Source organism: Hydra vulgaris, chromosome 14 (genome assembly GCF_038396675.1).
Source record: "Hydra vulgaris chromosome 14, alternate assembly HydraT2T_AEP".
In the NCBI taxonomy this organism is placed as follows: Eukaryota; Metazoa; Cnidaria; class Hydrozoa; order Anthoathecata; family Hydridae; genus Hydra; species Hydra vulgaris.
Window position 1 is genome coordinate 41,759,437 of NC_088933.1, and position 11,189 is coordinate 41,770,625.

An 11,189-nucleotide genomic window follows, 5' to 3' on the forward strand; every position below is an offset into this window, starting at 1 on the left:
GGGCCCAACCAAATAGTTGGATGTTGGCAGAATTATTTGAGGAGTGGGTTAAAGAAATTGACTTAAAGTTTAGTTTTCAGAAAAGGAAAATTGCTTTTTATAGTAGATAATCGTTATGCCCATCCTAACCCAGTGAAAAATAAAACCGCGTCCCACATGGGTTCCGCGTGGGTTCCGTGTGGGATTTATGGGATTTATGTGGGACGGATTTTCCCATGTGGTATCCGTATGGAAATTTGTCACCTTAAACCCATGTGGGTAATCCCACATGGGTTACATGTGGGAACCATATGGTATTTACACACATGGGAAATCCCACGTGGGTTTCCTGTGGGATTTGCATGGGAATTAATTTAAAAGCTGGAAACTAAAAAAAAACTAAAAAAAAATTTTTTAAATCGACATTGTACAATGTCGATTTAAAAAATTTTTTTTTAGTTTTTTTTTAGTTTCCAGCTTTTAAATTAATTCCCATGCAAATCCCACAGGAAACCCACGTGGGATTTCCCATGTGTGTAAATACCATATGGTTCCCACATGTAACCCATGTGGGATTACCCACATGGGTTTAAGGTGACAAATTTCCATACGGATACCACATGGGAAAATCCGTCCCACATAAATCCCATAAATCCCACACGGAACCCACGCGGAACCCATGTGGGACGCGGTTTTATTTTTCACTGGGGTATTGCGTTACGTTTATTTTGTGAGAAATTATTTTATATTAATAAAGAGAATGGCAAGCAAGTATGTAAGTACCGCGAATAATTTTTATCTTTCCTTATAGAAATAAGATTAAGATTTGTGCAAATAGACGTATTATTAGGATAATATTATAGTTATTTGAATATAGATCTTGAGTAAATTATTTGCAAACAATTAACTGATGCAAGTTGAAATGTTGTCAAAAACCAATCTTGCATGCATGGGACACTGCAGTGTCCCACAAAGAAATGCAGGTTTGAAAGTCAAAGAATTCCTAATTTTCTCTATTAAAAAAGAAAAAATAGGATGGGTTTCTGTAACTTTTTTTATGCTCCAAAACTTTTAACTTTAGATATAATAAGGTCCTTAAGACTTAAGAGACTTACGAACTGCATTGAGAAACAAAAACAGGATGTTTACAGAAACTTTTCAATTTTTAATCTGGAGTACCACAGTGTTATTGATAATAAAGCTTCTGGATCCAGTTTTCAAAGTAATATGATCTAAGTAATGTTTAAATAAAATAATATGCTTTAAAATGCATAAAGTTATACATATAACTCCTGATAGTTAATTATATGTATAACTATTTATACATATAATTTGTTATAAAAACTTATTTTTTAAGGTTATGCTTGAATAAATTAGTACCAATTAATTCAAATTCAAGATTTAGTTAAAGTTCAAGTTAATGTTTTTATTTATTCATTGTTTTTGTTAATTTTATATTTATTTGTTCAAATTTATCAGTTAGTACTATATTTTACTACAGTAAGAATGTTTATCATTGTTGAACGTGATTTTATGTTGTTATTGATGTTAAATTTATTACGTTTCAATAACTCAGATTGAATCTTAACTGAATTATTGAAAGCTTTGTAGGGGTTTGTTGTATATCAAATGGTGTTGTAAATAAAGTAAAAGTAATATATATATATATATATATATATATATATATATATATATATATATATATATATATATATATATATATATATATACATATATATATATATATATATATATATATATATATATATATATATATATATATATATATATATATATATATATATATATAAATATAACATTAAAACAATAAAATTGATACAAAATTTCACTTTAAAACGAATACCATTAACATTGTGATGATAATAGCATTAGGAAACTAGTATTTATGTATTATTATTATACTATAAATAAATAGTTTTTTAATTCATTTTATAAAATGGAGACTGACAACTGATAATTAATGGAAATAAATACAAATTATAAAAATCATGTATTATTACTAAATACTATATTAATGCTAGTCTACAAAGTTAAAATCAATTTAGAGCATTGTTATTAGTTCTTTTGCGATTCGCACTTCCACTTCTGTCTCTCAAATTTGTAAAATAGGTGGTCAAAGCTTGCTCAATAGGTAGGTTCTCAGCATAACAATGCTTTTTTCTTACACTTTCTAAAGAGAAATATGGCAAATTGATTACTTATTTTACTTAAATTGTAGGGTCATCTATGCATAATGATGTCAGATGATGACCCGGTTTGTTGAACAACTTCACCCTTTATCAAACTCAGTCAATTTTTTGCCATTTCCCATTGAAAATGATGTCAGTTTTTGTTATCGTATTATGATGGTATATCTGAATTTTTATTATAATATAAAAAATGCATATACCATCAATTTTTTTCTGGTTCAGTTATACATTTATTCTCAACAGTACTAAAAGTAAAAAAAAAAATGCGTAAATTATTCTTTCAGATAAGCAAGCTAATTTCTGAATTTAAATTGTTTTTCCTATGATCCTCTACAGTTTTAAGCAACAAAAGCAAGAAGTTTTTAGACCACATTGTTGGTGTAAATACCTCTAAAACCTGCTCATAGCTAGCATAAATTGTTTTACTTTTTTTTTAAATAAAATATTTTACTTTTTTTTTTAATTCAATTTTTTAATTGACATTATTTTGGTCTCAACATCTCCTCCCCATTGTCAATTATTGTTAAACTCACACTGCCCCTCTATCTACTGGCATCATTTATGGATGATCCCATAGCCTAAATACTATATATATATATATATATATATATATATATATATATATATATATATATATATATATATATATATATATATATATATATATATATATATATATTATTTTTACTTTATTTACAACACCATTTGAGATACAACAAACCCTTACAAAGCTTACAATAATTCAGTTAAAATTCAATCTGAGTTATTGAAACGTAATTAATTTAACATCAATAGAAAAGTAAAGCTGTCATCATTTAAAATGTAAAGGGTGCTGTCAAAATATGTTGATAGTAAAATTAAGTTACTAATAAAATCACGTTCAACAATGATAAATATTCTTACTGTAGTAAGAATTAGTACTAGTTAAAAAATTTGAACAAATAAATATAAAATAGTGAAAAAACAATGAACAAATAACTTGAACTTGAACTAAATCTTGAATTTGAATTAATTGGTTCTAATTTGTTCAAGCATAACCTTAAAAAATAAGTTTATATAATAAATTTTATTTATAACTAGTTATACATATAGTTAACTATCAGGAGTTATATGTATAACTGCATGCATTTTAAAGCATTTTATTTAATTTATATATTACTTTAGATCATATTACTTTGAATACTGGACCCAAAGACTTTATTCCCAATTACACTGTGGTACTCCAGATTAAAAATTTAAAAGTTTCAGTAAATATCCTGTTTTTGTTCCTCAATGTACTTCGTTAGTCCCTTAAGTTTTATGAACCTTTTTATATATAAAGTTAAAAGTTTTGGAGCCTAAAAAAAGTTACAGAAACCTCCTTATCTCCTCCCTATTTTTTTTTTTTTTTTTTAATAAAGAAAATTTGACTTTCAAACCTGCATTTCTTTGTGGGACACTGCAGTGTCCCATGCATGCATGCTTGGTTTTTGACAACATTAGAACTTGCATCAGTCAATTGTTTGCAGATAATATACTCAAGAACTATATTCAAATATCATATGAACATGTTAGAGAATGTTCATATGATATTTGAACATCACAAATTTAATAATATTGTTGTGATATGTTATATAAATAATTCCATAATAGATTATGATATGAAAATAAGATAGGATATGAAGGCAATGATCAAAGAATAAATTTACTTATAGAAATTTAGATGTTTGTTTATTAGTTTCAGAATATTATATTATGTGTGACCGCGGCCTTCTATAATAACAGGCCTTGACATCGCGCAACAAAGTTGTTAAACTGTAGGCCAATTCCTAATACTGTGTTAACATTTTCATCTTTTAACATTAGATGAAAGTTTGTGTTCGCGCTTTTTTAATAAATCTTTAAAATGTGATTGGTTTATAAATTAGATAGCCCAACATCAAGACAATAACGTTGTTATTGTCTTGATGTTGATGTAAGGTTCAAGGCGTTAACTTTGTAAGGTAATAATATTGTCAAACTAACGATAAGTTTTTTTAATAATTAAAATGCCTTAAAAATGCCTTTAAAATGCTGTGTATCTCTTTGCAAGTCGAACTATCTCAACTACAACAAAAATATCAATTTATACAACTACAATATCAATTACAACTACAACAAAAATATCAATACTCAACTACGACAAAAATATTAATTTATAAATTCCCGAAGAATCTAGAGGAGAGAAAAAGATGTAGTGAAGCTATCCCAAGAACTGGTTTTATTGTTACAGACTATACAGCATTATGTCAACTGCATTGGCCAAATGAAGCACCTTTTGAAAGCAAATATGGGAAGCAACGACCTTTAAACCCACCATCTGTTTTTAAAATATTCCGCCTAGTTGTTTAGCCACACCAGCAAGTAAAGTTAGAAAAAATGTAACTTCAAGCGGTTTTCGAAGCATTTTACCAGATGAGTTAAATGATTTTCTAAAAGAGGATGAAATTATATTTGACGATATTCAATCTTTGTTAAGTGATAATAACGATGTTATTGTTTTCCAGCTTAATAAAAAAAGTTTACACATACAATCAAAAATGTACAAACTTGGTGTTTCATTATTTATTTTAGTAATTTTCAATGATTATTCATTTGTAGCTAACCATAATGGCACAATTTGTAATATTTCATATTTAGCTGTAAACAAATTAAAGTTAATAAAAACAAAATCAGCTTTATTTGAAGCAGTTAGATTTTTAAAAAATAAAGAAAGTTCGCTTCAATCAAATATTCTATTCGAACACCTTAATGCTATGAGAAAAGTTAATGTTGGTGAAGTTTTATATACTTCAGATATTATATGTAGAGCATATGTGAGTATTTTGCTATGCGACGAAGTTTATATGATTGTATGTGTATTGACTACAAGTTGCCAAGTATAAGGACTTTAACCCTGTTGAGATATATTGATAAAACTTTTTTTTTGCTTGAATCAACTTTTATTGGTGTTTTTTATTGTTGGTGATTTTTATTGTTACCATTTTTAGCAAAAAAAATTAAAAATACAGTTATCTTTCTAATATATAGATATATACTTTGTTATGGTTCTGCTTGTTATTGATACTATTTAATATTACATAAATATTCTTAATGAAATTTGAAATACGAAAAATATGATTATCTTTTAACAATTTTTTGGTTTTCTTTTTATATTTCCGTTTTTACTAGAGATTATTATTAGAAAACATAGGCTGCCATTACACCCTACCTAATATAAAAATATATCAATATAAGTAAAAGTGAAAGTTTAATCGGCCTTCAGTTTTTACGGCATTTTGCGCGATGTCAAGGCCTGTTATTATAGAAGTCTACATCATTGAAAAAGTAGGTTTTTACATTTTTGTTTTCGTTTTTTTGTTTAACTACTTTTCCTTATTGATCACTTTTTTTCAGGATTCTCCTCATGGGTTCAAGATCATTACGCATAATATGTGTTCAATTACGCATAAACGTTAGTCATTGTAAGTAATAAATTAGGAAATAATTATTTGTGAAATATTGTAGTCATTAATGACTTCAAAGTGGCTAATAATTAAAATTGCTCGAATAATAAGGTTCCTTATTAAAATTGCTCTCTCTCTCTCTCTCTCTCTCTCTCTCTCTCTCTCTCTCTCTCTCTCTCTCTCTCTCTCTCTCTCTCTCTCTCTCTCTCTCTCTATATATATATATATATATATATATATATATATATATATATATATATATATATATATATATATATATATATTTATATTTATATTTATATTTATATATATTTGTATTTATATTTTTTTTTTTTTAGAAAATGTTTGAAGAAAGTTAGAAGATACTAAAAACCGATATATATAAGCCGAAGCGATTTAATTAATTCAATTGACAAAAAACGGCGTGTAAATCGCAAAAGAAAAAATAATATTTTTAATATTCGTTTTGGATGTATTGATTAATAGCATTTATTTTTAAATAAATTCATTTTGCAACACGTTTTTTAATTTTATAAAATTTCGTCATAATAGTTTAAGGTAAATCCCACATAGGTTATAGGTGGAAAACATCACATGTAAAAGATCAAAAATGCTACACGTTTTGAATACCGAATGGGATATAGTAGCAAATACCAGATTAAGTTAAGCCTCTCTGAAAGCTTCGATGATTAATTTTAAATTACTATTTAAGTAATTTTTAAATTAAAAGAATTTTTAAAATTATCATAGAAGCATTCGGACTTTCATTTGTCTAGTATTGACTACTTTTATACCATTTGGATTAAAATATGTGGCATTTAAGATCTATAGCATGTCGTATTTTCCACCTATATCCCATGTAGGATTTACCACATAAAACCCATGTGGGATTTACCATATGAAACCCACATGGGACAAAATAATAATCCCCATATGGATTACATGTGGTAAAAACCCACGCGTATCCCATATGGGATTTACCATATGGAATCCATGTGGGATTTACCATATGAAACCCACATGGGACAAAATAATAATCCCCACATGGGTTACATGTGGAAAAAATCCACGCGTATCCCATGTGCGCTTTTTCACTGGGAACGTGCAGAAATTTGATTGGGTGGAACTTATCTTTCTTCCACCGAAAACAACATCGATCACCCAACCTATGGATCAAGGAGTTATCCGATCTCTTAAAGCCAAATATCGCTCATTTGCAGTGAAAAAGCAAATTGCTTAGAAAAAGAGAACAAGATGCTTAAGTTTTCTATCTTAACTGCTATGTTTATGCTAACAAAATCATAGAATTCCATTCCAGATCAAACCTTCATAAATTTTTTCAAAAAATCAGGAATATCATTAGAAGACTTTAATGGAAAACTTAAGAGATGATCTCGAATTGTTAAAAACAAAATTCGATGCAGATTTTAACCTCACGACCGACGAGTTGGTAGACATAGATTTCGATGTTTGCACTGCCAACAAATTATCAGATGAGGACATCATTGCAGAAGCTTCTGAGCATGATGCTATTGATATTGAAGAGGAATCCGATGATAAGTGCGTTGGTGTTTCTGACAATGCTACAAAATCAAGTCTGAACGAAGCGATGCATGCTGTCACTGTACTCGAGAATTACAGTCTTTATTCTAACTATGGAGATGATTTGACGAAGGCTCTTAAATCGTGTCATTGAAATGGATTTAAAAGCCTCAAAAAGACAATCTACAATTACTGACTTTTTTTGGAAATGTAAAAGTTTAAATCACATAATATATATTGCATTTAGGCCTAAGAATCACTATTTGTTTGTTTGTTTCATTTCTATTCCGTACTTTGACCAGAATATTTGAAAAAAAGTTAACTTTCTATAATTCGAAAATCTCTCTAATTCGAACTTTTTTTTTTCCCCGTTAAATTCGAATTAGACAGATTGTACTGTATTGATATTTTGAAAACTTTTTAATGCCGTTTGTATGAAAACATAAAATAATTTAAATAAAAGAATGATTCGAAAAACTCGAATCATTTTTTTCGAATCGAATCTCGAATCGAAGCGACATTTGATTCGCGAATCGAATCGAAGCGATTCGCAGGGCCCTAATATTTACTACATTTATTATGACTGATATGAGTAGTGATCTATTTGACAAAAACGTGTTTGAAAATTTTATTTTATGGTTTGCGTATTTTTATATTCTCTTAAATAATTATCCTTTATAGATGCCAAAAAAGTGTTGTGTATATGGCTGCAAAACTAATTACCAAAGTACCAAAAATAATAAAAGCTTTGAAAAAATACCAGTTTATTGTTTTCTTAAAGATAAAGAACAAAGAAATATTTGGATAAAAAGTATTCCAAATTCTAATCTTTTAGTTTCAGATGAAACTGTTATTTGCCAATTACATTGGCTAACGATTTTTGAAAAAGTTACTGTTCAAGGGAAATAAAGACCGAAAATGCCTGTATGGTCAGGAATACCCTAAAGTCAAATACCTACTCCATTACCACGTCATCGCACAACATGGAAATCTTTAAGCATTGTTAGAAATGTTAGAACTGATGAACTTAGCACTTTTTTATTGGCTGATACAGCAACGTACATTGATTTTTAAAACGTTTTATTAAATAATCTCAGGGTTTTTTTAGTTTCAGTAATAGCATATATGATTGAAAAAACAATTAATGTTCAATCTATTACGTTTTATGATACTATTCCTTTATTTCTTGTTAAAATTTTTGAGAATTTACATTTTGAAACATTTCATTGTGAAAATGTTTTATAAAAAGTTAGTGTAAAATCGTTTAAATATTGTTGATTCTTGGTCAAGGTTTGAGGAAATACAACAATTTAACCCTGATGTCATGGAAATAGACCATAAGAAAAACATTATTCAGCAACAAATATCAATTATTTCTGCAAAACTTATTGGAAAATATATATATATCTGATACAATTATACGTAGTTGTGAATATTTTTCAACATCTCGTGCTTTATACAATAAACTAAGAAACGATTTTCAATTGCCGTCGCATAATATCAAAAGTTTGCAAAATTGATAATGCTAGTTTCTTAGACTCAGTTTTTACTTTTTTTAAATTTTTTATTTTTCTTCAAAACATTGAAGAAAAATAAAAAATTTGTATAATTATTCATGATAAAGTATATGTCAAAAAAATGATGCTTTACCATGGTAGAACATTGTTTGGTAAATCGTATAAATCACACATCACTGTTGTTATCTTTAAATATTGACATGGACTCTTTTGATTTTAGTTCAGGTCATGAGTGTGCTTCTTCTACATATGTTTTATGTGAAGCAGGTAGTGAAATATTTGACAATTTAGAAAAACTAGAGTCATCAATTTCTGATACTACCAAAATGTCTTTGATTTATATTGCTGGTTATGTATGTAGAAATGAATATAATGAAAAAATTTTGTTCAATCAGACATTACTTTATTGTGAAAAGTTTGGTGAGTACCTGAAGTCTATAGATCGTGGTGGTCTTAAAATTCCACCAGACAATGTTTGCAAATGGGTTTTTTTTTGCTTTGTCTTATTCCATTCGATAAAAGATAAAGTTTGTTGTAAATCCTTAAGTGGCATCTTTTTGCTTGTTTCTGAATTTTACTATTTTGAAATTAATCAAAAACATTGCAACACACTTGCTAATATATTTTTAAACGATTTTTGTGCACAAATTACACCAAGATCTAATAAAGAACCTGCATTAAAAGTTTTAAAGTTATCATAAATTTGTTTAGAAAAGAATGATTTGTATCTGTTATTGTTAAAATATATGCAAATATTTTCTTTGTTTTAATTTTTTTTTAATATAAAATTTTAACTATTAATTACATTTTAATATAAATATTTCTAAATAAACTAATTAAACTCTTTAAGAGTCATACTTTGACTCCAAAATATAATTTTATAGCAGAGTTGCTGATAATCCGTAAAAAATAATAGGCCCCCAGTCACGGCTTACGGTTGCGCAATGAATAGGCCTACAGTATAGATCGCCTTGCTTTGCGCCAAACCAGCCTATGCAACGAATATGTTTAAATGAGATAATTTGACGCAAGGTTTAAAAGTCTTTAACAAAAGCCACTAAACCAAAAAAATTAAAAGTAATTGCAGTTCAATGCACTTAAAAACTTTAATTATAGTATTTTCGTGTTTGCAAAGAAACACTACATAAATCATTTTTTAATATAAATTAATTTTTTTCAACTTTTTTGTATAGGCTGGTTTGACGCTTAACCATCCATTTAATCCTCCCAAAATTGAAACAAAATATTTTATCTTGACAAAGCTCTTTATTCGTTTCTGAAGTTTGTTTACAAAAGCAAGCATAAAAAGTAATTTTAACCGTAAAAAAAGTTGACCTAAAAAGTCGACCTAAAAAATCGGCCTTTTACGGAAAATGACTATATATAACGAATATGTAAATATATACAAATACAAATATAAAAAAATCTAAGATAATTTAAATGGAGAGAATAAAATCTTCTTATTTAAATTTAAAAACATGATAAGTAAAGTGTAAGTCAAAGTTAGAAAAAGCAATTTTGCATTAGAGGTGTCGCACGATAAGTGACACAAAATTGATTGAACTTCGTTTGGCAAAATGGTTCATTTACATAACTATTATTTCTCATTTTAAACTTGCTTTAAGGTTTCAAAATTAATAAGACTTTAAAAATTAAAAGAGATAAACTTTCGTGTATAAATAAAATTTTTTATATACATTAAGTTTATGTACATTCAAGCACTTACGTTGAATTTTTTCAGGGAAAAAGGGCTCGTTTTTGAAAAAAAGACTGTTTTGAATAGCAAATAAAAATATTGATCAAATTTTATAACAAAACTTGCGTGAAACAAAGAGAATTTGGTAAAAAAGGGGGTTGATTGAATCCGACGACCGTCCCACGGTACGGGCATCATTTTATTAAAAATATTGAGAAACGTGAGAAACGATCCGCAGAATTAAATAACGGTTCGCATGTTTCTAATGTATACTGTCCCTGTGAAGATGGAAATAATTTTTATTTTATTTTATCAGGTTTAATATAAAACGTAGTGAGCAGTTTCGATAAAGGAATTGAAAAGCGTTCTAAGTAAGGAAACAGGTTGTCTTGAATAGAATAAAACGGTGCATTGACAAATCCGAATTTATATCCAATAACAGTGCCATCTAATAAATTAAATTATAGTTAAAAGTATAGTAGGTTGTCCGTTTGTGTTAATCAAATTCTAAAGGTTTTAAACTATTTCTTGGCTATTCTAAGTTTGGCTACTCTAATTTGATTTATTTTGGAGTTATTTTGGATGGTAAGTTAATGCTAAAGCATCAGCTAGCAATTAGTTAAATGATAATATACTTTTTAAAGTGTAATTTCATAATTGTGTACAAACTGTATAAAGTTATTATCGAACAACGTTTTAGTACATAAAGGGACTCTGTTTCCATATAGCACTAATAACTACTACTAACAACTATTAACTACTAACAATAATAATGAAGAGC

General features: G+C 27.7%; 1 long non-coding RNA gene across 2 annotated transcripts; it reads left to right on the forward strand.

The window, feature by feature from the left end:
• The first annotated feature begins 692 nt into the window (after positions 1-692).
• LOC136090774 (uncharacterized) lies at positions 693-6,171 on the forward strand. 2 transcript variants are annotated; one of them, XR_010643711.1, is made up of 3 exons: positions 693-754; positions 5,604-5,671; positions 5,992-6,171. It is a non-coding gene; the product is annotated as an uncharacterized LOC136090774 (long non-coding RNA). The 2 variants fall into 2 exon arrangements; XR_010643710.1 differs by lacking the exon at positions 693-754 and having other exon boundaries at positions 3,308-5,671.
• Positions 6,172-11,189: the final 5,018 nt, after the last annotated feature.